This window comes from Pseudophryne corroboree, chromosome 3 (assembly GCF_028390025.1).
Source record: "Pseudophryne corroboree isolate aPseCor3 chromosome 3, aPseCor3.hap2, whole genome shotgun sequence".
In the NCBI taxonomy this organism is placed as follows: domain Eukaryota; kingdom Metazoa; phylum Chordata; class Amphibia; order Anura; family Myobatrachidae; genus Pseudophryne; species Pseudophryne corroboree.
Genome location: NC_086446.1, coordinates 295,983,534 through 296,009,205, shown reverse-complemented (window position 1 = coordinate 296,009,205; position 25,672 = coordinate 295,983,534). Strand labels below are relative to the sequence as shown.

The 25,672-nt window shown below is 45.2% G+C and overlaps 1 long non-coding RNA gene across 1 annotated transcript in view; it reads right to left on the bottom strand.

Moving 5' to 3' along the window:
* Positions 1-25,672, bottom strand: part of LOC135055359 (uncharacterized) — a 155,002-nt gene that overhangs the window by 39,378 nt on the left and 89,952 nt on the right. The window contains exon 4 of the long non-coding RNA XR_010243723.1: positions 16,157-16,246. This is a non-coding gene — a long non-coding RNA (uncharacterized LOC135055359). The remainder of the gene's footprint in view (positions 1-16,156; positions 16,247-25,672) is intronic.

Sequence of the window (25,672 nt, the reverse complement as noted above, 5' to 3'; positions counted from 1 at the left end):
CCTAGGAACGAGTTGGTGTTTGCGAGATGCTGCTACTGGTGCCGCTGCTGCTGTTGTTGCTGCGGGAGGCAATACATCTACCCAGTGGGCTGTCACAGTCATTTAGTCTTGAGTCTGCCCTACTCCACTTGTCCACATGTGCGTGGTTAAGTGGACATTGGGTACAACTGCATTTTTTAGGACACTGGTGACTCTTTTTCTGATGTCTGTGTACATTCTTGGTATCACCTGCCTAGAGAAGTGGAACCTAGATGGGATTTGGTACCGGGGACACACTACCTCAAGAAATTCTCTAAGTCTCTGTGAATTAACGGTGGAAACCGGACACACGTCTAACACCAACACAGCTGCCAAGGCCTGAGTTATCCGCTTTGCAACAGGATGACTGCTGTGATATTTCATCTTCCTCGCAAAGGACTGTTGGACAGTCAATTGCTTACTGAAAGTAGTACAAGTGGTCTTCCAACTTCCCCTCTGGGATGACGATCGACTCCCAGCAGCAACAACAGCAGCGCCAGCAGCAGTAGGCGTTACACTCAAGGATGCATCGGAGGAATCCCAGGCAGGAGAGGACTCGTCAGACTTGCCAGTGACATGGCCTGCAGGACTATTGGTTTTCCTGTCTAATGAGGAAATTGACACTGAGGGAGTTGGTGGTGTGGTTTGCAGGAGCTTGGTTACAAGAGGAAGGGATTTAGTTGTCAGTGGACTGCTTCCGCTGTCACCCAAAGTTTTTGAACTTGTCAATGACTTCTGATGAATGAGCTCCAAGTGACGTATAAGGGAGGATGTTCCGAGGTGGTTAACGTCCTTACCCCTACTTATTACAGCTTGACAAAGGCAACACATGGCTTGACACCTGTTGTCCACATTTCTGTTAAAATAATTCCACACCGAAGAGGTGATTTTTTTTGTAATTTGACCAGGCATGTCAATGGCCATATTCATCCCACGGACAACAGGTGTATCCCCGGGTGCCTGACTTAAACAAACCACCTCACCATCAGAATCCTCCGTCCAGTGTTGGGAAGGTCAGGCATCGCAACCGCCGACACAATTAGACTCTCCTTGGAGATGTGTGATTTAGAAGAACGCACAGTTCTTTGCTGTGCTTTTGCCATCTTAACTCTTTTCATTTTTCTAGCGGGAGGATGAGTGCTTCCATCCTCATGTGAAGCTGAACCACTAGCCATGAACATAGGCCAGGGCCTCAGCCGTTCTTTGCCACTCCGTGTCGTAAATGGCACATTGGCAAGTTTACGCTTCTCCTCAGACGCTTTTAATTTAGATTTTTGGGTCATTTTACTGAGCTTTAGATTTTTGGATTTTACATGCTCTCTACTATGACATTGGGCATCGGCCTTGGCAGACGACGTTGATGGCATTGAATCGTCTCTGCCATGACTAGTGGCAGCAGCTTCAGCACTAGGTGGAAGTGGATCTTGATCTTTCCCTATTTCATCCTCCACATTTTTGTTCTCCATTTTTTAATTATATGCCAGTAATATTATTATATCAATAGCAATGGCCTACTGTACTGTACAACTATATACTGTTGGTCACCAAAATGCTGCACTGTACTACTATATATACTGCTCAGAAAAATGCAGCACAGATATGGAATGGATACTTGCAGTGACACGGAGCTGCAAGATACAGCAATGACCTATTGTACTGTACAACTATATACTGTTGGTCACCAAAATGCTTCACTGTACTACTATGTATACTGCTCACAAAAATGCAGCACAGTTATGGATACTTGCAGTGACACAGAGCTGCAAGATACAGCAATGTCCTACTGTACTGTACAACTATATACTGTTGGTCATCAAAATGCTGCACTGTACTACTATATATACTGCTCACAAAAATGCAGCACAGATATGGAATGGATACTTGCAGTGACACGGAGCTGCAAGATACAGCAATAACCTACTGTACTGTACAACTATATACTGTTGGTCAACAAAATGCTGCACTGTACTACTATATATACTGCTCACAAAAATGCAGCACAGATATGGAATGGATACTTGCAGTGACACGGAGCTGCAAGATACAGCAATGGCCTACTGTACTGTACAACTATATACTGTTTGTCACCAAAATGCTGCACTGTACTACTATATATACTGCTCACAAAAATGCAGCACAGATATGGAATGGATACTTGCAGTGACACGAAGCTGCAAGATACAGCAATGACCTATTGTACTGTACAACTATATACTGTTGGTCACCAAAATGCTTCACTGTACTACTATGTATACTGCTCACAAAAATGCAGCACAGTTATGGAATGGATACTTGCAGTGACACAGAGCTGCAAGATACAGCAATGTCCTACTGTACTGTGCAACTATATACTGTTGGTCATCAAAATGCTGCACTGTACTACTATATATACTGCTCACAAAAATGCAGCACAGATATGGAATGGATACTTGCAGTGACACGGAGCTGCAAGATACAGCAATGACCTACTGTACTGTACAACTATATACTGTTGGTCACCAAAATGCTGCACTGTACTACTATATATACTGCTCACAAAAATGCAGCACAGATATGGAATGGATACTTGCAGTGACACGGAGCTGCAAGATACAGCAATGGCCTACTGTACTGTACAACTATATACTGTTGGTCACCAAAATGCTGCACTGTACTACTATATATACTGCTCACAAAAATGCAGCACAGATATGGAATGGATGCTTGCAGTGAAACGGAGCTGCAAGATACAGCAATGGCCTACTGTACTGTACAACTATATACTGTTGGTCACCAAAATGCTGCACTGTACTACTTTATATACTGCTCACAAAAATGCAGCACAGATATTGAATGGATACTTGCAGTGACACGGAGCTGCAAGATACAGCAATGGCCTACTATACTGTACAACTATATGCTGCACTGTACTACTACATATACTGCTCACAAAAATGCAGCACAGATATGGAATGGATACTTGCAGTGACACAGAGCTGCAAGATACAGCAATGGCCTACTGTACTGTACAACTATATACTGTTGGTCACCAAATGCTGCACTGTACTACTATATATACTGCTCACAAAAATGCAGCACGGATATGGAATTGATACTTGCAGTGACACGGAGCTGCAAGATACAGCAATGGCCTAATGTACTGTACAACTATATACTGTTGGTCACCAAAATGCTGCACTGTACTACTATATATACTGCTCACAAAAATGCAGCACAGATATGGAATGGATACTTGCAGTGACACGGAGCTGCAAGATACAGCAATGGCCTACTGTACTGTACAACTATATACTGTTGGTCACCAAAATATCTGCACTGTACTACTATATATACTGCTCACAAAAATGCAGCACAGATATGGAATGGATACTTGCAGTGACACGGAGCTACAAGATACAGCAATGGCCTACTGTACTGTACAACTATATACTGTTGGTCACCAAAATGCTGCACTGTACTACTATATATACTGCTCACAAAAATGCAGCACAGATATGGAATGGATACTTGCAGTGACACAGAGCTGCAAGATACATCAATGGCCTACTGCACTGTACAACTATATACTGTTGGTCAACAAAATGCTGCACTGTACTACTATATATACTGCTCACAAAAATGCAGCACAGATATGGAATGGATACTTGCAGTGACACGAAGCTGCAAGATACAGCAATGGCCTACTGTAATGTACAACTATAAACTGTTGGTCACCAAAATGCTGCACTGTACTACTATATATACTGCTCACAAAAATGCAGCACACATATGGAATGGATACTTGCAGTGACACGGAGCTGCAAGATACAGCAATGGCCTACTGTACTGTACAACTATATACTGTTGGTCACCAAAATGCAGCACACTGAGCACAGATATTTGCAGCACACTGAGCACAGATATAGAGCTTTTTAGGCAGAGAACGTAGATATTTGCAGCACACTGAGCACAGATATTTGCAGCACACTAAGCACAGATATGGAGCTTTTCAGACAGAGAACGTAGCCACGTCCTCTCCGTTCAATCTCCAATGCACGAGTGAAAATGGTGGCGACGTGCGGCTCTTTATATAGAATACGAATCTCGCGAGAATCCGACAGCGTGATGATGACGTTCGGCCGCGTTCTGGTTAGCTGAGCAAGGCGGGAAGATCCAAGGCTGCCTCGGACCCGTGTAAAATAGGTGAAGTTCGGGGGGGTTCGGGTCTCAACGAACCGAACCCGCTCATCTCTACTTGGGATAGGTTAAAATAACTCCAAGTATTTGTCTGCTTTTCTCTGGCTTCACCACCATACATCTTGCTAAACTGCACATATATGGCAGTGCTTTGGCTTTATAGGTACAGCAAGGCTGAACACAACTGACAGTATACACCTTATGAATATGTACTAGCGTGAGTGAGTGAGTGAGTGAGTGAGTGAGTGAAAGAGAGATAAGAAAGTCCGATAATTGCCCACATATACATCAGTGAAAAAATAGGATCAATGATAAATAGAAATCTATAAAAGATCAGCTAAAAACAACCCTAATATTTATTGCCACATAATAAAGTACAAATTGCGCACACTGCACACTTAACCTGTTTTAGTGCATATATATATATATATATATACACATACCCTGGTCTGGGTCAAATGTATGGGAACCTGGTCCATCCACACTTCCCATCCACCCCCAGGACCCTGTGTGTAGCTTACTGGTGGCAAAGTACCTCTCCTGCCACATACCCTTTCCCTCAGCTTTTTGTGGCTCAGAAAAGCGGCATGTGACATTGGCAAGGTTTCACCTTCGCCAATTATTTTGGGCTGACAAATCTTTGGTACATAACTTGGGCCTATACACCTGGGTCCCAAGTTCCTCTCCCAAGTACACGTCCGAGGCCCTTTTTACTGGCCTTGGAATCTATTTCCATTTAAGGTTGGTGGCACTGACTCCACTGTGCCACCTTCCCTTTCCCTCCACTTTGGCATAGTGGCCGAAGTGGTTGTTTTAATGGACAACTTCCTGTTGCCCACTAAACTTCCCTTTCTCTTCACCTTTCCATCTTAATGGATATTTCCCTTATCGGGCTCGGATTTACTGGCTACTGAGGAAGTCACTTCATTCTTTTCTGGGTGTTTGTGACACCTGACATTAACCAACTCTGGACTGGGGAAGGTTTTTAAGTTCACTCTGGGCCTAGTAGTCACCCCGGCCCTCACTGATCTTGGCCTATATGGACAATTCCACCTTTTATGGCCAAGCTCTTGACACGGGTAACATCTAGTCTCTACCCTGACTTTAATTGTTCTAAAGGTCATGGTCCAACTTTGCCCCCACCCTTTCCCTCAGAGTGAGGCATTGGTCCTGAGTCTCATAAAGTCCTTTCATTTGTTGAACTTTTAGTGCTTCATTCAGTCTTTCCAGTTTGGATAACATTTCCTTCATTAACGTGACTTCGTCCTCCGCTCTCCCATCTTTGACCTTCGTCACTGACTCCTGCTGCTCTATGACCGGCACATAACCCATTTTGATTCTCTTGTGCAGGTCTCTTATTCAACTCCATAGTTCAGGAATCTCCTTCACTACTTCTTTTAGCTGGCTATTACTTAGGGCCAGCTTTTGGAACTCTCCCCTCAAATTTTCCAGCTCTCGTGTCTCATATAGAGAACTCTCCCTGGGTAGAGCAACCTCAGAAATGGAACCCCGCACCGATTCCTCTGAGACAGGTTCTTGCTCCTTACTTAGTGTGTCCTTTATGAACTGTCCCAGTTCAGCAACTGGATCTTCAGCCTCTCGTGGTAGATCATGCCGGGGTGCAACAACCCCAAGATCGAAATCTTGCACCTTATTCTCCTCATACACAAGGGGAACCCCTTCAAAAGCAGGTTCCTGGATGACTTTGGAAGTGGACTCTTGTACTGCAACTAGCTTAGCCATGACTAGGTCACGTAGGCGAGACACCTCCAAAGGTACGGTCTTTGTCTGTGATTCGTCAGAGAAAGTCTCACATGTGCACTGGATGTCCAGAACCAGGGGCTTCTGAACCTGTGATGTCCCTTCTGGGATTGACTTCTGAACGTACATCGCGTCAACAGGAGAAGGATCCTGGGTTTCCAAGACCTTAACAGAAGCAACCTCCAACTCAGATAAGACTTCCTGTTCTAGGATGGGCTCTTGAGTAGTCATCAAATTGCCATCTGTCCAGGTAGATTCCTGGGGTTGCAAAAAATGGAACAAACCAACCTAGGTTGGAAAGGGCGCTATAGGTGTAATTCCAATTTTGAGTGTACAGCGGCTGCCTAAATAGGTCAGTTACACCTATATAATGAATACAAACTAAAAAACAACAATAAGGCTGCGCTTACAGAGATGAATTTTCTGATTATCAAATAAAATTTATTATGCTAAAAACTGTCGATAAACAATTAAAATTGAATTTACACTGTGATAGATAGCCTCTCATCACCATTTATACAGCACATATGCTTGTTCCAAATTTACCATAGGACCCTGAGTGCTTAGAACCAATTAAATCCTGGGGCTATAGCATAGTCCCTGGGCTGGAGGAATATGTTCCAACGCTGGAGGATTAGCAGTTCCAATATTGAATCATGAATTAGGAAAGTCCTCACAAGTTGTGCGTGTTAAGAACAAAAGTCCAGTCCTTGGTTGCGGATATGGTTCGGTGTTGGCAGTTTTGTGGGGTCCACCGTGGTCCAAGCAGAGGTGATTAGGTTGTAGTAGGATGATGAAAAGGCTCACAACTGACGCGTTTCACAGCTACTGCTGCTTTATTAAAGGTGACTTCAACTCATAACTGACAGTGTATTTATACCATAGTTAATTACCTCATTCATAACACCTGCATAGACAATTCATCTCTTTGTATGTACAAGAACTTTAAAAATGAACCTTTTTCCTTAAACCTGATTAGACTCGGAGGCATGATCAAATAAAAATTAATTATATTTACTTTTTAAATGATTTAAAATTGTGATGGGCTACAGCCGCGGGTGTTGGAACGCACGCGGACCCTCATACTTCCGGCCTATGGACCGCATCTGTTGCTATGGTGACGGAGCCTACTTCCTCACCAATCCCACAGCGCCAGCGTGATCACATGACCGGTCTTTTATGACATGCATAGCATGATGTCCGTGTGTTGAGCCGCATACGGACTCCCACATTTCCGGTCTATGAACCGCATCTGTTCCTATGGTGATGGAGTGTACTTTCACTCCATTCCCGCAGCTCAGCGCAGTCACATGATCAGTCTTCCAGGACATGTTTAATATGCTTCGGACATAAATGTTTAACTTTAACTAATTTGGAAAGTCACTCTCTATCAATTGATGGCTTATAGAACAAAACCTAACTTTTATAATTAGATTTAAACTAAATCACATAGGTCAGTGAAGATTGTATACCGTTTTTCCGCTCAGCTTAATTATAATCTCTTACTATCCAATAGTTAATTCCTTCTATATGTGGGCGTAGCAACAACAATGATATTTATATTAATTACAACCTTTAGATTGGTTTTACACCAGAGCTCATTTCTAACTTCTTAATATATAGGTTCTTATACAAATGGTCTCTATGTTGCTTGAAAAGTAACAAAATAAGGTAACTTTCTTGTAGATGGTTCAACTTAGAAACAATTACTTCAGCAGAAGTATAAAGATACAGTATTTTCTAAAAATAATACAAAGTAGCTGCACAAAGAACTGTCTACTTCTTAAATTCCTATATAGTGATGATTTGGACAACTTTCCTCTTTATAGCTACCATGAAGAAAAATATATTTATACCAGGCTTAATGTATATATATTTTCTTTTTCTGGAGGAAGGGTTTTGAAATGTTCTTAAAAAATTTTTTTCTAATTGTAAGGTGCTTAGATTAAATAACACAATTAAGTTCTACTGCTTCATTAAGACCTGCAGGGAATATACTATTCATTTTCAACATCCAATAGACTTCCTGTCTACATAGAGTTTTATAACGGTCTCCACCACGTAAAGTTTTATGTATAAATTCTAAGCCTAATAACTTAAGGCATTTGGGGTTGCCATGATGACTGTCGGCATAGTGTTTTGACACACTATGTGTGGAAATCTTCTTAATAATATTCCTGCGGTGCTCAAGGAATCTCGTTTTTAATGGGCGGGTGGTTCTGCCAATGTACTTCAGACCACAACCACATGTTAACATATAAATTATATAAGAAGTATTACAGTTCATATATGTTTTTAGCTCATAAGGATTCTCCCCCCCATCTATATTGATTCTCAGCGTATGATCAGCTGTATAATTGCAAGTCAAACATCTGTTACCTCCACATTTATAAAATCCCTTTATTTTAATATTATGTTGTGATAACCAATTGGTGTTTACAGATCTATTGTTTTCCTTAACTTCTTTCAGGTAACTTGGTGCTAGTATATTCTTAAGGGACCTATTTTTACGAAAAATAAAGTTGGGTTCTTTGGGGAGGAGGTTTATTAATATATTGTCTTGTTTTAAAATATCATAATTCTTAGTTATAATTTTCTTAATATCTATGTAACAGCTATTATAGGTGGAGATAAATGACATATCGGTCTTCATGTCTCCATCCCTCTTAATTTGTTTCACTTTTAGCGGATTGAGAAGTTCTTCTCTATTTAAATCCCTAACTTCTTTCAACGCTTTTTGTACTAGGTGACCTGGATACCCTCTATCTAGAAATGAGTCTGCCATAGTTCTTGCCTGAATATCAAAAGAATTCAGGTCTGAGCAGTTTCTCCTAATGCGGAGTAGTTGACTCTTGGGGATACTTTTTTTCCCTGCTGAGTGATGTGCACTATTAAAGTGTAGATAAGAATTTGTGCCTGTTTCTTTGATATAGTTACGTGTGGAAATTTTATGGTCTATGATTTCCAACGAAACATCCAAAAAATTCATACAGGAAGTGTTAAAAGAGTGAGTAAAAGTGAGATTGAAGGAATTGTTATTCAAGTGAGTGACAAATGAAAGGGCAGATGTGTAATCCCCATCCCAAATAATAAATAAATCATCTATGTAACGCCCGTAGAGGACCAGGTGTGCGCCGAACCCGCCCCCCCCACACGAGCTGGTCTTCGACCTCGCCCATGTAGAGGTTGGCGTAGCTCGGCGCGAACCTGGTCCCCATCGCCGTTCCCATAACCTGGAGATAAAAAGTGTCAAAAAATAAAAAATAATTGTGTGTCAAGATGAATGAAATGGAATCCAAAATAAATTGTTTGTGTCTCTCCCTGAGGTCACCATCCTTTGTTAATCTATTTGCAATAGTACATACCCCCAAATCATGGGGTATGTTGGAATAAAGACTTTGTATGTCGAGTGTTAGAAATGCATAAGAGTCCTTCCATTTTATCTCACTGATTAGATTTAGAAAATGGGTGGTGTCTTTGATGTGTGACCTCAGGGTAGAGACACGTGACTGTAAAAAGGAATCAACATAATGGGATAAATTAGACGTGAGAGAGTTAACACCTGAAATGATAGGACGACCAGGGGGTGACATGAGGGATTTGTGTATTTTAGGGAGGTGATAATAAATATGTACCGTTGGATAAGGGCAAAATAAAAATTGATGCTCTTCTTTCGTGATGATGTCTTCCTTAACTGCTTCTGAAAGCAAATGTTGAAATTCTAGAAGGTACTTTTCTGTTGGATCACTAGATAATGTTATATAGAAATTTTTGACTCCCAATTGTCTTTTAGCTTCCATAACGTAATCTGACCGGTCTTGTATAATGAGTCACCCCCCCCTTATCTGCAGCCTTGATGACAATGGAGCTGTCTTTAGTGAGTTTCAACAGGGCTTTCTTCTCCCATTTATTGAGATTACTTTTTTTCTTAATAGTTTTAGAGTTCTCACTACATAGTTTTTTAAAATCGTCCAAAGTGGTTTTGTAGAAACTTTCTATGCTTGCTCCTTTGGATTTTATCGGGTAGAAGTCTGACTTATTTTTAAAGCATTTAGGTTCACTATTAATATCATAAACCTTAATCTCTTGTGATTGCTCGACTGATCCTTCCTCCAAGAGTTCTGTAAGGATTTTTATTGCTGTCGTATCTCCTGTATCTAGTAAGATGGGGTATGCTTCCTCTGCCTTTTTAAATAAGGTTTGTTTTGCGAAAGATTCCTGGGGTTCATCATTCTGACACAGATTCAGATTAGAGGAATCTTATTTTGGAGGTGGATGATCACTTGACATCAAGTCAACCTCTCCTACCTCCATTACCACTTCCTCCTCACTCCCTGTCAATTGAGGAGCAGCCGGGAATCCCACATCCTCATCTCGTGTCTCCATAAACACATCTTCTGTGAGCCCCTGTGACTGCTACGCTCCATCTTGAACAGGTTCCACTGAACTCAGGGCTTTGTTCCACTCTTCACCCAAGCTACTACGACATTCTTTTTCCGGAGAATAAGGTGGTTCTGCTTCGGAGGAACTTCTCACTGCCGTCCTAGGGGTTAGCAACAAAACAATGCCATCTGATTTGGCTCTCTCTTGCTGCTTGAAAAATCCACGTGGATTTTCTGTGAGCTGCACAATAGTGGCTGCAGCTTCCTCCATGCTCTGGAACGACAATACCAACTAAATGGACCTTAGTGCCTGTAAATGCTCTACCTCTGAGGAAAGGCCCTCATTTCCACTTTCCAGGCAGATTGCCTTACTAGTGGCATATCAGGGAGCCTTCCGGGCCTTAGGCAGTGGCAGCTCTGGCTCAACTTTAGTATTCCTTCTGGCTGGAACAGGGAATCCAGTATAGCCGGATTCTACTAAAGTATGGTACCATTCTTCCGCAGCCTGCACCACCATTGGCGTCATTTCCCCTGAAGATGGCATCTCCATTTTGGCTGATAATATCTCTGACCCCAAATCTGGCATAACATCTTCAGCAATTGGTGTAGCTACACCTGTCTCTGAACTGAAACTAGGCATAGCCAATGGTTTTAGCTTAGAAACCTCCTCCTGAAGCTCCGCTAAGTCTTGCAACAGAGCCTTATTGGCCAGCACCAAACTCCCATATCGTGTCTGGTCACAGGAGATTTCCTCTAATAGTCCTTGGCTATGTACTACAAAGTTTTCAGATCTGGGTTTAGCCTTTGCCAAGGTTTTCTGCAACTCTGACATCTGGCCTGAGAGCTTGGCAATCTCTTCTCTACTCCTTCCCAATTTGGTCAGAGAGTCAGACAAAAGAGATTCCTTCTCCAGCTTTTGCGTTAAGGTGTTCACCTGCTCTTGAAGAAAATCAAATTTTTCCTCAAGCTCTTCTAGCTCCTGGTCCTTTAATTGGACATTCCTTTCAAGGTCACTTATCATGTGACACCAAAAAAAAGGTTCCATGCTAAAATCTTCCCCAAGATCTGGATTACTCCCCAATAAGCTCTCCACTTCACTCTCCAACTGTGGGGCTTTAATAGGGTCACATAAGTTCCTGACCTGAAATGTTAGAGCTGTCACCCCTTTTGTTTTTTTAGCATAACTACTCTTTTTGTTACCCATTTGAAGAGACACTTCAGAATATGCTGTATATCTGAAAATCTTTATTCACCGTTACCTTTGAAAACTGTAAGTGAAAATAAAAATTCCCTTTTTCTTTTTTTTTAGCACAGATTAAGCTTTTAGCAAAGCACTGAAAGGTAGCATGTACAGTACATAGTGGTCACAAATACCTTACACTGGAAGTGAAAATAAACAACTTCTCCCTTCAGGCTCTTAAAACTAGAACTCAGGGATTGCTGGAACACATAGTGCCACAAAATTTCTCTATTTAAATAGAACCACATTTATAAAAGGTTTCAACTTTGCTTGATTGGTCTTAATGAGCTAATTAACAGGGACACCAGACTCCCAATACCAGATTTTGCAGGCACAGGTAAAAATAAGCTTGGAAAAGAAATTCAGTCATAAATTATCAGCTGCTTGCAACTCCTTAGAGCAAATCAGCACAGCTACTTTCAATGAATGGTGCAAAGCATATAAGACAGAACAGGCCATGCACCCTGTTTAACCTCTTTGCTGCCAATGCAAACCTTTGCACCAAAATCAAACACATTAAGTTTAAACAAAACATATCATTATTTTTTACCCCGTGGGGTTGGTCTTAATCACTACTCACGACACCCTTGGTCTGGTACTGATGCCCACGAGTTTAGCTTGGTCTGGAGTTCGCTGGTATGTATGCCACTACCTTGCGACTGTTGGGTCCTCTGCCACGTGTGACACGACTAGCAGAAGGGTCCTTGTTCAGGCGCCATTTGTAACAGGAGTCTTGCTAGAATGTGCTCTGCTACAAAAATTCCACCAGCGACCAACTCCAGGCTTGTGCAAAAACATTAAATACCTTTTATTCAGGTAGCTCAAAAACAAAGATATACATAAAACAAAGATCACTGTATTTAGTATAAACTACCAGGGAGGTTAGGCCCTGTCTCACTCCCTCTTACTTAATGAGGAACCGTTCAGGTCCTGGCATCCTGACAATAGTGGCCCAGCCCTCCGGATCCCACTGTCCCTAGCAGGCCTATCACCTGGACACTAACTGCCTTCAGGAGCCCTGACTCATGGGAGAGACTCTGCTTTAAACCCAGCACCCAGGTGCTGGCTGATGAAGCAGCTTCTTTGGCTAAGAAGCCTGTAAGACCTGGTCTGGATCAAATGGATGGGAACCTGGTCCATCCACACTTCCCATCCACCCCCAGAACCCTGTGTGTAGCTTAAAAGTGGCAAAGTACGTCTCCTGTCACAATTTATATATACACACACACACACACACATATATACACACACAGTGATTTTTTGGCTGGAACGCACCAGTATGCTGTTCTTGAAGGTCTTTTGTAAAATAGCATCATCAGGAATGGTGTTTCAGAACTGCCTATACACAGGGCGACACAAGTCTGTCCAGTGCACTGGACAGAGAACCAGCGGCACATACATGAAGAGGAGCACCCTAGCACAGGATTAAAGAGGACGACCTGTCGTAGGCTTAAAGATGATGACCTGGCGCAGACATGAAACGGAGGACTCTCCGGAGGCATAAAGGTGTCATGTGCATAATGCCACGGCATCACACTGTTGGAGGGCAGAAGACTGCAGAGCAGAGGAGGCACACAGAGAAGAGGAGCATTGATGCAGGCAGAAGCCAAAGAAGGCAATTTTGGGTTGGGGCCTGGAGCACCACACGGGAGGCTGGGGTGACATGGCACAGGAAGGGCTGGAGTGAGATGGGAGAGATGGTGTGACACAAGGGGAATACAGCGACACACGGGGAGCTGGAGTGACATGAGAGGAGTGATATGGTGGGGAGCAGGAGTGACACGAGGAAAACAGGAGGGACATGGGGGAATGGAGTGACACACAGGGTGCTGGAGTGACATGGGAGAGCTGAAGTGATACAGTGGGCAGCTGGAGAGACACATGGAGGAGAGCTGGAGTGACACCAAACAATCAGACATTCTGGCCTCTAAGTACATGAGGCAGACAAAAAAATATTTAGTATGTACATATGTAGCCACGCGCTACATCGCAAACGTGCACTGTTGATGCGGCTAGACGATCCGGCACATAGCCGCGCCGAGGCAGAACACAAAGACGCTCCTATTCATGTGTATGGGACGAGTGCGCGTCTATGATGTGCGCATGCCCCAGTTGCGAACCCCAGCAATCGCAGGGCGCGGCTAGGCGTGGATGTAGCCAAGATGAGCATGGCTACATCTGTATCCTGCTTTTCTGGGTGGTGATCTGGCTTTTTAAATGCATTGTATGTGGATCTGGCTTTTTTCAGTATGTTGTACAGTATGTGCGTCTGTTTTTTTTGTTTGTTTGTTTTTTAAATATTGTATTTGTATCAGGCTTTTATGTGCTACATTGACATGTTATAACACCCACCTCCACAGCCCAAACTTTAGGGTTTTTTTTTCTTAAATTGATTTATGCACCAATTGATGCCCTACCCCAGTGGTACCTCCGTCCACATCACCACCCATTTCTGCTCTGTCCCTAGGGTTCCTGAAGCTATTTTCCTAGAAAAATAGCACTGTATATGTTTGTGTGTGTGTGAGTGGGGGGATGTATGTGTGTTTTCCCATTCTCCTATTAACCTATTTATTTTATCTGTACCTTATAGCACAATGTAGTATAACACAATGCTGCGGTTTACTTAGTTTATGTCTGCAGTGTCAAAACAGGTTGGGAAAACTGCCAAACAGTCTGAAAAATCTAGGATCGGTTAGCTGAAAATTAGAAAGCCACTCTTCACCTCAAGTGACTCTATTATAAAAATGATGTATTTATTCTAGCGGCATAATATGCTAATTAAGGAACGACCAAAATGTGAAATTCCGCTGCCCAGCTTGGCTCTACAGAGCTGCATATGATACGAAGTACTGGGATATATGCTTCTCCGTGCCAGTAGAAGAAAAAATGTCTGCTCTAACGAGGAGGATAGAGGAAAATTAATATTTCATATTTTTCTTTTACTTTCACAATATATTTTAAAATGAGCAAAGCTAAAGTTTTATAATAAAAGAACATCCTAACTTTACCTTAAAGCACAATCCGGAAGACTTTGCCAAACTTTCAAATCAATTCCTCCCTAATTGGCTATGTTTAGATTACTATGTCTATTTTTGGAGTCATTATAATAAAATAATTTGTATTATCCAGTTCTTTGACCACTCTCTCCAGTTCTTGTTTTTCAGATCTCCCCAGAATGCACAAGTAGATGATTCCCTGTTACAAGTGGGTCAGTAAGAATGACTGGGAGTTCACAGGGCTAGATGCATGTTCTGCAAGATATGTCCAGTTCAATCAGTAGTCACAGTGTACTGAACAGCTGGGTAAAACTAAATACAGATCATTGTGGCTGATTCCGAATCAGACAGATCTCGCCTCATGGATGCAAACATTTTTTTTCATACAGCACATGCATATTAGTTTACACCAGAGTAGCCAACCCTGGTCCTCGAGAGCTACCAACATTGAACGTTTTCCAGGTCTCCTCACAGAATTACAAGTTTAGTAATTAGCTTCACCTGTGGATCTTTTAAAATGTGTCAGTGAGTAATGACTACACCTGTACACCTGCTGGGTGAGCTGGAAAACGTGAACTGTTGGTAGCTCTCGAGGTCCAGGGTTGGCTACCCCTGGTTTACACACTGCAGTGCCATTTACCTAGTGCTAAGCATATATACACATACATGTGAAGATGTATGTAGTACATGTGCTGGCAGTGTACACGGTATCGTCAGAGGCGCTGTGTATCAGAACTCGGGCCTCTGCAGTAGGCTTCACTCTCCTAGCACTTAGGAAAGTGAAGCCTAAAGCCGAGTCCTGGGTTCTGCACAGTGGCTGTTATATACAGCCCTGCTGCCGATCCTGGATACACTGCCAGCATGTGTATTACATACATCTTCACTTGTATGTTTATATGTCCTTAGCACCCAAAGGCACTAGGTTGTCATCATTGCAGTCCAGGGGCTGCAGCTGCCGCTGCATTTATGCGTACCTATGATAGGTTCTGAGTCAAATGGATCTCTGACGGATCTCACTTTGCGTGAATTGAACTGAAATTGGGCATAAACACACAAGAGATGTCTCCTGGGAGTGTCATGAGTGTGTAGTAAAACTTCAAAAAGTCCACATAGGTGGACAAAACATATTGATGCCCCAATAAAACAGACCATGATTTAAGCTAACAGCACTTGAATAGTATTGCATGGCCATACACTAGAATACAGCCATTTAGTACCAAGCTGCAGATCCAGAACAGACCACACTGCTGCTGTGCTATGGAGCTGGTGCCTATTGAAACCTCCCACTGCTTTTTCCACCTCTGGGGATACGGAGCACTGATCTGCATCAGCTACAGGAGTGCCTTGTAGTGTGCTGGTTGCATTCGGCACAGCAAGTAGTTTCTCATCGCTCACAGACTCCTGGCAACCTGCAGAGCATCCCCAGCACCCGGCGCAGAGGTACTCCTACACCTCATATAAACTTTTGATTGGGACACTCACTATTCAAATTACAACTTGATGACTATTTAATCTGCTAACTAGAAACATGAGCACCAAGGTTCATTTTATACAGTATCGTAACTAACTTTTTGAACACTTACAGCAGTGCTTGAAAGTTTGTGAACCCTTCAGAATTTTCTAGATTTCTGCTGAAATTGGTCCTAAAACTACCTCAGATTTTCACACAGATCCTAAAAGAGATAAAGAGAACATAATCAAACAAATGAGACAAAAAAAATTAGACGTGCATTTTTTTAATGAGGAAAATTATCCAATATCACATTTCTGTGACGTATTTTCTATGGGATGACGGTCAAGTGTGAGGGAACAACCTGTCTTTTTAAAAGAACAGTGACCTATCAAAGTCTGATGTTCACAACACAGGTTTGTGGCAGTGTATCATGCTACAAACAAAGGAGATTTCTGAGGACATCGTGGTCATTCCAAGTTGATAGCTAGCTGAATTTGTTTGCAGCGCAGCGATCAGGCTAAAAAATGGCAGTTCTGCGCATGCGTATGTGGCGCAATGCACACGCATCATGTACGTGCACAACGAACGATGCAGTTTTGCATAGGGTCTAGCGATGCATTTCAGTCGCACTGTTTGCCGCAGAGTGATTGACATGAAATAGGCGTTTCTGGGTGGCAACTGACCGTTTTCAGGGAGTGTTCGGAAAAACGCAGGCGTGCCAGGGAAAACGCAGGCGTGGCAGGGCGAACGCTGGGCGGGTGTGTGACGTCAAATCCGGAATTGAATAGTCTGAAGTGATCGCAAGCGCTGAGTAGGTTTTGAGCTACTCTGAAACTAGCCAAAAACTTTTTGCAGGCACTTTGCGATAAAAACGTTCGCACTTCTGCTAAGCTAAAATACACTCCCAGTGGGCGGCGGCATAGCGTTTGCATGGCTGCTAAAAACTGCCAACGAGCGATCAACTCGGAATGACCCCCATCAGAAGAAGAGTTATTGATGCTCATCAGGGTGGAAAAGGTTGCAAAGCCTTCTCTAAAGAGTTTGGACTCCACCAACAGTCAGACAGATTGTGTGCAAATGGAGGAAATTCCAGACCATTATTACCCTCCCCAGGAGTGGTCGACCAACAAAGATCACGCCAAGAGCATTATTACCCTCCCCAGGAGTGGTCGACCAACAAAGATCACGCCAAGAGCAAAGCGTCTAATAGTTTGCAAGGTCACAAAGGAACCCAAGGAAAGCTCTAAACAACTGAAGGCCTTTTTCACATTATCTAATGTTAATGATCATGAGTCTACCATCAGGAGTACACTTGAGAAAGTCGGTGCTCTCCAAAAAAAACATTGCTTCCCATCTACAGTTTGCTAATGATCACCTGGACAAGCCAGAAGGGTATTAGAACAATGTTTTGTGAACAGATAAGTCCAAAATATAGCGACTTGGCTTAAAGTGTTATGTTTGGAGAAAGGAGAACAACGCATTCCAGCATAAAAACCTCATCAGGGGCGTATTATTCATACAAGGCAAAATAGAAGGTGGTGCCCTCCAGTGGCTCTGACATGCACATTAGCTGACGTCCCAGCGACTTGGCAATGGTACATCTGGGAAAATAGATTCCTTATTGCAGCTAATTGTGGCGATAAAGAATCTTTACTTTTGGGTGCTGACTGCAAATTATAATAAATAGAGCTCTGATGGGTCTATCAAAGCTTGTAGAGAGATAAAATTATGAGATATAAGGTACCAGCCAATCAGCTTCTAACTTACATTTTACAGGCTGCGTTTGAAAAATTACAGTTAGGAACAGATTGGTTGGTACATTATCTCTCACAATTTTATCTTTCTCCAAGCTTTGAAAAAAGCCCCACTAAAAGTTTTATTATATGCATTAATTTCAAACTACTTCTGCTCTCCTTTCTTTCTTCATATGAGACAGAAGAAAGCTGTAGCTCTCTATCAGTACATATTTAGATCTCTTATCACCATTCTAAAATTCTTCAGCTGAAGGGGTCTACAAAGGGGGATTGTGAGTCAGCAGCAGGAATGCACTGGAGCCATTTTTGGATTTGGCATTGCTGTGAACGCTTTGAAGAGGGTGTGCATGAAGGGGGCGTGCACGCCAGTTAAATGGGGCACAGGCACTGCTAACGGGGGGGGGGGGGGGGGGCGTGCCGTGAGTCAGGTGTGCATGTACTCACAGCATGACCCCATCTTTCTTCAAAGAGACACTTCAGGCAGGGGGAAGGAAACCCAGAGAGTCGGAAGCTGCACTGCGTGCGGCCATCCCGGATTTGTGTGACCAGACTAGCCCACTAGACCATCGGCCCTTCTGGTATATGTCAGAATCCCAGATGGGCTGTCCGGCCCTGGTCAGCCCCTGGTCAGCAGTGACTGTAGAAAATCACTATGAAGTTAGTTGAGAGAGATATGTTCTAGTTCAGCAGCCCCTTCTGTCTTTTGGTGCCCCTTTGACAGCTGGAGCCCAGAGGCCAGTGCCTCCAATGACTCAGGGAGTTATGCCACTGAACCTCATACCATCTGTGAAGCACGATGGTGGTAGTATCATGGTTTGGGCCTGTTTTTGAACAATAATTTGTTATTAACTAATAGTTTACAGTAGCAAAAATTAGAAAAACACATAATCAGTAACTTGGTGGTATAGATAAAGAGATAAGACAGTATCAGTTTGAATTTGTCAAAAGTCCTTATGGGTAAACAGGAGTTACATGTGTAACATTGTCATATTATTATTTGGAAAAAAGTAAGACTAAATATATTGGCTATAGGAACAACATCTAGGGTTAGAAGTGTGCACCTCCATCCTGTTCTGCATCCACACACTGTATCAGTGCACAACCTACCCACACTATGGGGGTCATTCTGACCTGATCGCTCGCTGCAGTTTATCGCAGTGCAGCGATCAGGTTAGAACTGAGCATGCGCCGGCACCGCAGTGTGCCGGTGCATGGCCGACAGGCAGAGGCGGTCGCTGGGCGGGAGGGGGCAGCACGGCGGCGCTTGCCCGCCATTTTGTGGGTGTGGTCGGAGCCGGGCAGCGACTAGTAGCTCCCGGCTAGCGCGCAAAAGCTGTGCTGGCCAGGAGCTACTCCTGAAGTACAAAAGCATCGCCGCTGAGTGATGCTTTTGTACTTCAGCAACAGGGCAGGGACTGACATGTGGGGCGGGCTAGCCCTGTGCTGGGAGTCCCCCCGCGTGTCTGTGTTCCTGATTGTAGCTGTGCTAAATTTAGCACATCTACGATTAATGACCCCCTATATCTCCACACTATGGGGTCTATTTACTAAGCCTTGGATGGAGAAAAAGTCGCTGGAGGTACCAGCCAATCGGCTCCTAACTGCTATGCCGCAGGCTTTGTTTGAAAAATGACAGTTAGGAGCCGATTGGCTGGTAATTTATCTCCAGCGACTTTATCTCCATCCAAGGCTTAGTAAATGCGAGGGTCCTCTCACACCTGTGCATGAATTTTTGTTGAGTTACAGGTGTTTTTTTTGTGTGAAGCAGCATAGCTTCTACTGAAAAGTCTACTAAAATAACTCTTTCGGAAGCTACACTGCTTGGTTGAATTTCAGTGCAGTACTTATTTTGAATTCAATTAAACTGTAAACAAGCAGTTATGTTTAGCCTGTTTTTATTTGGCATGTAGCAGTTTGCTTGGTAGCCTAGTGAAATCTGTTATCTCACAGACAATTTAGAGGTACATGCAGGGCACCAGTCAGACGGCACAATCTCAGGCTGCCCTACACTGCATGGGAGGTGGCTACAGAGGCTTAAAGAAATGCCATCTAATTGTTGTGTTATATATAGAGCTATTTTTCTCATACGTCCTAGAGGATGCTGGGGTAACCATAAGAACCATGGGGTATAGACGGGATCCGCAGGAGACATGGGCACTTTAAGACTTTGAATGGGTGTGAACTGGCTCCTCCCTCTATGCCCCTCCTCCAGACCCCAGTTTTAGAATTGTGTCCAGGCAGACTGGATGCACACTGAGGAGCTCTACAGAGTTTCTCGGGAAAAGACTTTTGTAAGGTTTTTTTATTTTCAGGGAGACTGCTGGCAACAGTCTCCCTGCTTCGTGGGACTAAGGGGAGAGAAGTATGACCTACTTCCAGTGAGTTCAAAGACTCTGCTTCTGGCTACAGGACACCATTAGCTCCTGAGGGCTTGATCGCTAGGTACGCCTAGGTGCTCGCTCCCAGAGCCGGCCGTCACCCCCCTTACAGAGCCGAAGTCAGGTGAGTAGAAGAAGATCAGAAGACTTCAGTGACGGCTTTCTGAGGTACCGCACAGTGATCGCACGCTGCGCGCCATGCTCCCACAGACACAGGGGGGGGCACCCTGGGCAGCAGATAAACCTCAAAATGGACTGGCAAGAGGGGACATAAGTGCCTAGGCACTGTCCTATCCCCCGCCAGTATAAATATATATTTTAAAAAAGCGTGACTGAAGCGCGCCATTAAGGGGGCGGAGCTTTGCCCTCACAGTTCACAGAGCTCAGCGCCATTTTCCTCTCCACAAGGCTGCAGAGACGCTGGTCCTTCCTCACACTTCTGACTAAGTATCAGGGTGCAAAACGGGGGGGGGGGGCACCGGAATATTGGTGCAATATATATTTATTATAAAAGCGCTGCAGGTCTGGGGCATTCTTTAGTGTTCCAGAACCAGTGATTAGGCGCTGGGTTGTGAGCTGGCAAAACTCCCTCTGTATCTCTCTGACAGGCTTTGCCGTGGGTCTGTCCCCTATATGCCGTGTGTCTGTGGGTGTTTGGGACACGGGTGTCGGCATGTCTGAGGCTGAGTGCTCTTCCCAGGAGGAGGCTGTATTAGAGACACAAACGGCAGTGGGAGTGACCCTGTCGGCACCTGATTGGGTAAATGTGTTGAATGCCTTGAATGCTAATGTGGCTCGTATTAGTAAGAGATTAGATAAATCTGAATCTCAGAACCAGGCATGGAAGAAATCTGTGGAGGATGTGTTATTACAGGTACAGACCCCTTCGGGGTCACAAAAACGTTAGTTTGTCCAGTTGGCAGACACAGATACCGACACATACACTGACTCCAGTGTCAACTATAGTGATTCCAGATTGGATCCTAAATTAGCAAAGAGTATTCAGTACATGATTGTGGCGGTAAAAGACGTATTACATATTTCCGAGGACCCTGCTGTTCCTGATACAAGGGTTTGTATGTATAAAGAAAAGAAACCTGTGGTAACGTTTCCTCCCTCTCATGAACTGAACACTCTTTTTGAAAAGGTTTGGGAAAGCCCTGACAAAAAGATTCAGATTCCCAAAAGGATTCAGTTGGCGTATCCGTTTCCCTCTGGGGATAGGGAAAAGTGGGAGTCACCCCCCATTGTGGACAAGGCCCTATCCCGCTTGTCTAAAAAGGTGGCGCTCCCGTCTCCTGATACGGCGGCCCTTAAGGACCCTTCGGATCGCAAGCAGGAAAATACATTAATAACCATTTATGCCACCACGGGTACGCTGCTCAGACCAGACATAGCGTCTGCGTGGGTGAGTAGTGCTATCGAAAAGTGGGCAGATAACCTGTCATCTGAGATAGATACCCTAGATAGGGATAGCGTCCTTTTGACACTGGGTCATATCAGGGACGCAGCGGCCTACCTAAAGGAAACAGCGAGAGATATTGGCCTTTTGGGATCAAAAAGCAATGCCATGGCAGTCTCAGCTAGGCGAGCATTGTGGATCCATCAGTGGAATGCTGATGCTGACTCCAGGAAAAATATGGAATCTCTGCCATATAAAGGTGGTGTCTTGTTTGGTGACGGTCTCGCTGATTTGGTATCTACAGCTACCACGGGTAAGTCATCATTTTTGCCTTACGTTCCCTCACAACAAAAGAAAACACACCACTATCAGATGCAGTCCTTTCGGCCCAATAAATACAGGAAGGGACGAGGCTCTTCCTTCCTTGCTACTAGAGGAAGGGAAAGGGGTAAAAGATCACCGGCCTCGGCAGGTTCCCAGGAGCAGAAGTCCTCCCCGGCTTCTGCCAAATCCACCACATGACGCTGGGGCTCCTCTGCGGGAGTCCGCATAGGTGGGGGCACGTCTCAAACTCTTCAGTCAGTTCTGGGTTCGTTCGGACCTGGACCCATGAGTTTTAGAAATAGTGTCCCAGGGGTACAAACTAGAGTTTCAGGACGTTACCCCTCGCCGTTTTTTCAAATCGGCCTTACCAGCTTCTCTTCCGGACAGGGAGGTAGTATGCGATGCAATACAAAAGTTGTGTCAAAATCAGGTCATTATCGGGGGCGTGGTCTAGCAGCCTGTGTGAACGGACGCATAGCTTCGGGGCTCCTGCTATGCCCACATCATAAATCATATTTATACCCCCCAACCACGCTCTAATCTTCCGCATTTGATCCCCACCTTCACCCTGCTCTCCCTGGAGTGCAGAGACCGTGGAGCCGGGAGAGACACTAGGCCTCTCTGCGGGTTGCGGCCTGCCTCCCCCACACAACCCGGGGACTAAATTTTCAGTGCTGCCCACCGGAAGTGCTGTCGAAGCCCGTTGGCCCTCCTGAGTCTGTTTGTGGCCCAGCGACCCCCGGACTGGTCCCCCACCGCACTGACCACCAGTGGAGCCGCTCACTTTCTCCCGTCTGGGCCCTCCACAGCTGCCGCGGCTCTCCCCGTTCTTCGGACAGGCGCCCGCCATCTTACCAGGAAGCCTCCTCCGCTGCATCGCTTGCCGGCGCCGCACCTCGGGTGGTGCCGCCGAAGATAAGGCTCCGTCTCTGGGGGGGCCGGAGGAGTGCGCCCCGACACAAGCCCACAGCTACCTGCATCGGGACCCGCCGGAGCCCGCGGCCTAGACTGGGGGTGACGGCAGAGGGAGGTAAGACCCTTGCTGACAAGCTGATGCTACCAGCGCTCCCTAGTCACTGTCCCCACTCTGCCCTGCATACCCCAGCAAGTGGGCATCACTGAGAATTGCTGCATAAGATCAGGGATATCAGAATCCCCCTGCCTGGGCCATCCATAGATTCAGAGCAAGTGGCCCATCCTCCCCTGCCTACAGCTCCACATCTCTCCCCCCCATTCTTGATTCCAATCCCTGTCTTTCCTGTGTGCTCCGGTCTCTCTAACCCCCGCAGCTGTTTCCAGGTGTTGCCTGTGGATTCAGGGATTACTGGGGGAGTCCCTACAGATAGCAACATACCCAACCCCTGGACACCGTTACTTCCCCTCCAGCTACCCGGAGGCTCCTAGCTCGGTAGACAAGGGCTCCCTGGCTCCAGCCCACGGCACCGAAGCTCTGCTGCTGCTGCTGCTGTACCCCCACACCCGGTCCCCCTCGCGGTGACTCCTAGACAGCAGCGTTCTCCCCCCTCGACCCGGGCCGTCCCACACGGCCGGTAACGCTACACTCTCCAGCACCGTACCCGCCTTCCTCATTGTCGCACATACTTATCTACGATCCGCGACTGCTCAATACGACAGCGGAGCGCTATCTCTGATTTACCTGCGGATACCCACCGCTGTGATTGTGACGAACAGGCCACGACCCTTGGATCCCACCTTACATACGCCCAGACCTTCGACGCCGCCAGAGCCGCGTGAACTCTACGGCTCCACTCCAGCTGCGTGGCGACAAGCACTCTCACATACGGCAATGACTGGGCATCCCACAACTCTCTAAGACGTCCACTAGTCCTCATGTTCCACTGATTGCACCATAACTCAGCCCTCCAGTGGTTCCCTCTCTGGCTGCTTGATATTCTCACTCTACTCACCTACCTCAGTGCCTTGTTTAGCCCCTTCTTCTCCAAACCCGCCTGCCGAGGTGCAAACATGTCTAAATCCAACCCGAATACAAGAAAACGTGCGGGTACAGATATCTCCCAACATTTCACCAAAACTGACAGGAGCGACAAGCCCTCCATACCTTCAGGCCCTCCCTCTCCCAGCCTATTTTCTTCGGGTGGTGACGACCCGTCATCCTCACCCGTTCCATCGACCAAGAAGATATTATGGCTTTGAAGTCGCTCATAATGGACTTTAAAGAATCATTGGAATCCAAACTCGACAGAGTAGTTACCTCTATTAGGTCAGATATCTCATCCCTGTCCTCCAGAACCTCCAAACTGGAAGCCAGACAGGACGTTCTACAGAAGGATCGCATAGAAACTGTCAGAGATATAGATCACCTCATCCAAGATATATCGGAGCTACGGGCCAAAAACGAGGACTTGGAAAATCACGAAAGAAGAAACAATCTCAGAATCCGCAACATCCCAGAGTCCATCCTCCCGGCGGCCCTCGAAGCATACCTCCAACGGCTGTTCTCCACCCTTGTGCCAAGTACGGATTCTCGGGAACTGCCTCTGGAAAGGGATCACAGGGCCCTCCGCCCTAGACCTCGTGATGGCGAACCCCCGAGGGACGTTATCATGCGCTTTCTCAGCTTCAAAGATAAAGAGATGGACCTCCTCCCGACCCGGGGCAAGCCACACATACTGTTTGAGGACTCCAAGTTACAGTTCTTTCAAGACTTGGCCCCCTCCACCATACTTAAAACGAGAGAACTCAGAGACTTAACTTCCGCCCTCCGCACACGAGGTATCCGCTACCGCTGGGGATTCCCCTTTAAACTTCTTGTCGACTATAATGGAAAAACAGTCGTCATTAAAGACCCGAGAGAAGGGGGTGACTTCCTGTCACACCTGGAGGACTCAGACCCACTCATCGGGCAGAATTCTAACCCTCACCCGCCCTGATCACTTCTGCGGCTGCGGTTATATGAACACTCTACTCATTATATTGCTATGGTACTCCCGTTGACTATTTTACCTGTTTTAGTTTATTATCCTGGTTGTTCCATATACCTATTGTATATTGTCTGCCGTTACTTTTCCCCACCCCACCTTGCTAGCCCCACTACTCGAAGTCCCGCGGCTATATCTAGTCTCTTAGGCCTGCCCACATATGTGCTTTCCGCAGCATATCGACCACTAACACATACTTTATACTCGTATATAGAAACCAGGATGTTTAGTTTGAAATTCTAGTTACTTTGTTTGTATTAATGTAGTATTGCTATTATTGCACTCGATGTTTGGCCCTGCATGCCATCTTTCTGTTACATGCCATTCACACAATGATTTATATGCCTCTCAGCCATTACTGTTACTTTCACACAGACCACCACTGGAGGAACGTGTTCCCCCAATTCCTGTACTTACCACACAAGCCCACACTATTGCTTTCTAGCATCTAGACCCGCTTCCCCACCTCTCCCCCTCCATGGAGGGAGTACGATCGTTCCCCGGCGCTCCTCCACTTTGGATCCCTTGATCCTACTTTCTGTGCCCGTTCCTTATCGCTGGTCGTAAGGAACTCCTATACAGACTCTCTCCCCTTGCCCCCCCCCTTTCCCCCCCCCCTCTCTTCTCTCTTTCTTCGCCTCTCTCTCTTTCCTTCCTTTTTCCTTTGTGCCCCTTTCTAACACCTTAAAAGATGCCCCTGGTCCTGGCGTCCCTGAATGCCAAGGTTCTCAATACCCCCCAGAAGCGCTCATCCCTGTTCCGCTCTCTTCAAACTCTGAAAGCGGGAATAGTGTTCATCCAAGAAACTCATTTTAAATCCCGATTGCA